At 45.8% G+C, this 5,524-nt stretch overlaps 1 pseudogene; it reads left to right on the top strand.

Moving 5' to 3' along the window:
* The first annotated feature begins 264 nt into the window (after positions 1–264).
* LOC105260466 lies at positions 265–1,973 on the top strand (annotated as a pseudogene).
* Positions 1,974–5,524: the final 3,551 nt, after the last annotated feature.

Here is a 5,524-nt window from a genome sequence, read left to right on the forward strand (position 1 = left end):
CTGAAGCTGAAGTCAAGCGCTTAACTGACTGAGCCACCCAGGCGCCCCTAGCTCTCCTGTTTTTAATCAGGGAGGAAAATGTTTCCCAGAAGCCCCCAGAAGATTTCTCCCCCAGATGCAATCGGTCAGAAGTGTGCTATATGCCCACCTCCAACCCAATCCCTAGCAAGGGGAGAAGGAATTACCATGTTCGTCTTAAGCAATCACAGTTCGTCCTCGGAAGGAGGTGGCGAATAGGGCTGCAAATTCCTTGTTTGTCTGAAATTCAGTTTTAACTGGGTGTGTTTATATTTTTTGTCTGAGACTCCGGCAATGCTGCTGGGTGACACCTTCCTCATTCCTGAGTCTGTTGCCAGACCATACTTCACAAAATCAGCGTTTCATTAGCAAGAATAAGACAGTAGTGCCTAAGAGTAGCAACCAACCATCTGCCTCCTTGCTTTACAAGATTTCCTTTAACTTCTGTTCAAGAAAGTCCTGGCTCCTTTTGGCTCTCTGCCCCTCCCTGTTTGACAACAGCTGTGTCCCTGAGACATGATGGTGAAGGCCCAAGTAAATGACTTTGACTCTGTTGGGTGTCTGGTCACCAAGGCTGCTATTAACTCTGGCAAAGTAAATATTGTCTCTACCAATAACAGCTTCGTTGACCTCAACTACATGGTCTACTTGGTCCAGTATGATTCCACCCACGGAAAGTTCAATGGCACAGTCCAGACTGAGAATGAGAAACTTGTCATTGATGGAAAGCCTATCTCAGTCTCCCTGGAGTAAGATCTCACTAACATCCAACGGAGTGAGGTTGGTGCTGAATTTCTTGTGGAACCCACTGGTATCTTCACTACTCTGGAGAAGGCTGGGGCTCATTTGAAGGGTGGAACCAAAAGGGTCATCATCTCTGCCTCTTCTGCTGATGCCCCCATATTTGTGATGGACTTGAACCAAGAGAAAGAGGTATGACAACTTTCTCAAGATAGTCAGCAACGCCTTTTGCACCACTAACTGCTTGAGCCCCTGGCCAAGGTCGTCCGTAACAACTTTGGCATCGTGGAGGGAATCATGACCACAGTACATGTCGCTACAGCCACCCAGAAAACCATAGATGGCCTTTCTGAGAAGCTATGTCATGATGGCTAAGAAGCCAGCCAGAACATCATCCCTCCTTCTACTGGTATTGCCAAGACTGTGAGCAAGATCATCCCTCAGCTGAACGGGAAATTCACTGGCATGACTTTCTGTACCCCCACCCACAACGTGTTGGTCATGGACTTGACCTACCATTTGAAGAAAGCTGCCAAATAGGACAACATCAAAAAGATGGTGAAGCAGGCATCAGAGGGCCCTCTCAAGTGCATCCTGGGCTACACTAAGGACCAGTTTCCTGCAGCTTTAACGGTGACACCCACTCTTCCACCTTTATTTAATGTGGTTTTCAAAAACTTTTAATGTGTATTTATTTTTGAGAGACAGAGACAGAGCATGAGTGGAGGAGGGGCAGAGAGAGAGAGGGAGGCACAAATTCTGAAGCAGGCTCCAGGCTCTGAGCTGTCAGCACAGAGCCCGACGCCGGGCTCAAACTCACAGACGGCGAGATCAAGACCTGAGCCAAAGTGGGATGCTTAACTGACTGAGCCACCCAGGCGTCCCTCCCACTCTTCCACTTTTGGTGCTGGGGCTGACATTGCCTTCAATGACCATTTTGTCAAGCTTATTTCCTTTGATGAAAATGAATCTGTCTCTAGCAATAGGGCGATGGACACATGGACTCCAAGGAATAAGAACCCTGGGAACACCAGCCCCAGGGAGAGGCATGTGAGCAAGAGAGAGGCCCTCAGCTGCTGGGGTGTCCTTGCCCTACAGGGGTCCCTCGACATACTGAAAAATCGCTTGTCCTCAACACACTTTCCATTCCAAACCCCCTGAAGAAGGGGAGGCATTTAGGGAGCCCTACCTGTCACATACCATCAATAAAGTACACTATACACCCTCACACGTAAAAAAGAAAGCCCTGGTTTACATGGCCCGGAGTTTCCACGTAAACGCAAAGGCACCCAATTCTGTTTGTATGTCTATCTCTCTTTCTGTGTATTGGTGGTGTGCTGGAGTGAGATACAAGATCACAGTTTTATAGTATTACAGAGGAAAATCTCAATTTTCAGGGTCCGCTGGCAAAGATGAACAGTGACAGAGTAAGATGCGAGTAGAGCATGTTACAACCTGCAACTGACACCTGGGGGATCCAAAGGTTTAGAAGCCACCATCCAGTGTGCTTCAGTTTTTCTGTGGGGCATCCAAAGAAGGGGGAAACAACAGCCCAGCTGCTTCCTGAGACTCTGGCGTTTTTGTGGAACTTGATGTGATCTTGATGTGGAAGATTTGAGTATTACCGCCTTTTTCAAAGACTGCTTGAGACCGAAGATCACAGTGCCATAGAAACGAGAGAGAACAGGAATGTTTCCTTTGGGAGTCAGTGCTATTTCAACACAAGTTTTACGCATTTATGTGAGGGGATGATTATGACGTAAGTAATGAAAAGGCATTTCTGGGTCTTGATTTTAAGTGTGATTCCTGGGACTCTGCTGATAGATACACGCCGACCTACAACTCCTTTGCTGAGTCACCAGCTTACCACTGCTAGGGGGCTGCCCCAGCTCCCACAGGCCCGTATAAAACTGTTGGGTTGCCAGACTCTCATGAACTCTGGCCCATAGCCTAGGCAGCTGTTGGAAATTCTGGCTGACAGACCGGAAACCGCGAGGCAACTCTTTTTAGGGTGTCCCCTCTGGGAGTCAAAAATCAAATGGCTTGCATGGACATCCTTACTGGGATCCTATCGGCTAAACATCTATATTTTCTCAGGTTGGCTAGTGATAAACTTTATATATATTCATGAGAAAATAGTATCCATTTCCTCAGCTACATTTATGTTGTAGACTTGATTAAAGAACAGCTGTGTCAGTTAACTTGACAGATTGTGCATTTATCCGTTTCCCTTCCAAATCCCCACTGTAATAGCAGTAAAGAAATAAAAAGACCATAAACCTATAGGGCTAAAGAGAGGGGAGGAGATGATAAGAGTTAAGAAATGTCAACACAGGGGCTCCCGGGTGGCTCAGTCGGTTTAGCATCTGACTCTTGATCTCAGCTCAGATCATGATCTCACGGTTTCTGAGTTCAAGCTCCACAGCAGGCTCTCCACTGATGGCCTGGAGCCTGCTTGGGATTCTGTTTCTCCTCTCTGCCCCTCCCCTGCTTGTGCGTGCACTCTCTCTCTCTCTCAAAGTAAATAAATAAACTTTAAAAAATTATATAAAAAAAAAAAAGAAATGTCAACACAATTCTGGAAAACGAAAGCCGGCGGAGGAGTAATATAACTGATTTAGTAGAATGGAGAAGCTTAAGCCTAAGGGCGCTCACGGGAGGGAGGGCTGCTGCACGTGGAGGTGGGGAGTGGAGGGCACACCAATAAAGAGAAAGCTAATTGGCCAGCCGGAACCGAAGGTACGGTGTCTGTCTGCAGCCACTGATTGGGTCTTGTCCCTACACTTTTGCCTTTCCGGGATGTTACGTAAATGGAATCATACCGTGTGTAAGGTTTTTTCAATTGTTTTTTAACACTTATTTATTTTTGAGAGATGGAGGGAGACAGAGCCCGAGGGGCGGGGGGAGGGGCAGAGAGAGGGGGGTCACAGAATCGGAAGCAGGCTCCAGGCTCTGAGCTGTCAGCGTAGAGCCCGACGTGGGGTTCGAACCCACAGACTGTGAGATCATGACCTGAGCCAAAGCTGGATGCTTAACCGACTGAGCCACCAGGCGCCCCCTGTAAGTTTTTGAATCTGGCTTCTTTCATTGAGCATAATGCATTTGAGCGTTATTTGTGTTGTGGTATCGGTGCCATTTTCCTAATGACTAACTAGCGACCCATTTTATAGATGTGCTACAATTTTTTGGACTGTTTCCAGGTTTTGGTGATGACAAACAATGCTACTGTCAACATTTGTGAAGTGGTTTTCAGTTATTCTGTAAATACAGGCTTTTATTTCACTTGGGCAAATAACATGGGGTGAGATTTCTGGGTTCTGTGGTATGTGTGTGTTTAAGTTTGTACAAAACCTTCGAACTGTTCTCCAGAGTGGCTGAACTATTCTACACCCTCCTGAGCAATATGTGACAGTTTTGGTTCCTCCACATTCTTAGCAGCCCTCTGTATTGTCATATGTGTTTTGTTTTATTTCTTTATTTTTTTAACTTTAGCCACTCTAACAGGTAGATGGTGGCATCTTAGTGTGTGTGTGTGTATGTGTGTGTTTAAGCATAAAATTCAATAGTTTTTAGTATATTCACGAAGTTGTGCAACCACCACCACTATCTTATTCTAGAACATTTCCATCAGTCCTTGCTTGGACTGAACTGACCCACAAGTACATGTTGAAGTCCTCTTCCTCAAGTTGAAGGTATTGGAGATTGGGGATCTTTGGGAAGTAATTAGAGACAGATGAGGTTATGAGGGTGGGGTCCCCCTGATGGGATTCGTGCACTTATAAAAAGAGGTGGAGAGGATTCTCTCTCCATATGCACACACCAAGAGCCTCAGACTAAAACCTACTTTGCCAGCACCTTGATCTTAGACTTCCCAGCCTCTAGATGCATGAAAAAGAAATTTCTGTTGTTTAGGCCACCCAATCTACAGTATTTTGCTATGACAGCTGCAGTTGATTAAGATAACCCACAGCAGAAGCCCTGTCACTACTAATCCCCTATACACCCATCCTCCGACAATAACTAATCGACTTTTTGTCTCTATGGATTTGCCTCTGCTGGACAATCATATAAATGGGATCATATCATGCAGCACGTGGCCTTTCGTGTCTGGCTTCATTCACCTAGCATAATGCTTTCAAGGCTTATGCATGTTGCAGTGTGCATCATAGTTCATTCCTTGTCACGGCCGCGTGGTATCCCCTTGGGTGGAAATACATTTTGTTCATCCATTCATCACTCATGTATTTAGGTTATTTCTACATACTGGCTAGAATGAATAATGCTGCTATGAATATTCAAGTGCAAGTAAGTCTTTGTGTGAACATGATTTCAGTTCTCTTGGGTGTATACCTAGGAGTAGATTTGCAGGATCGTGTGGTGATTTATGTTTAAGTTTTTGAGGAATGGCCAAACTGTTTTCCACACCAACTGGGCCATTTCACATTCCCATCAGTGGTGTATTGGAGTTCCAGTGTTTCCACATCCTCATCAGCACTTGTTGTTGTCTTATTTTTTTATTATAGCCACTTTATTGGTTATGAAGTGGTATACTATTATGATTTTTTTAGTATTTATTATTTTTTGTGTGGGAGAGCATGAGTGGGGGAGGTACAGAAAGAGAGGGACAGAGGATCCAAAGCGGGCTCTGCGCTGACAGGCCGACAGCAGAACCTCGAACTCATGAACCTCAAGATCAAGACCTGAGCCGAAGTCGGACGCTCAACTGACTGAGCCCCTACCGTTATGATGCCCAGATGCCCCCACC

Source organism: Felis catus, chromosome A3 (genome assembly GCF_018350175.1).
Source record: "Felis catus isolate Fca126 chromosome A3, F.catus_Fca126_mat1.0, whole genome shotgun sequence".
In the NCBI taxonomy this organism is placed as follows: Eukaryota; Metazoa; Chordata; class Mammalia; order Carnivora; family Felidae; genus Felis; species Felis catus.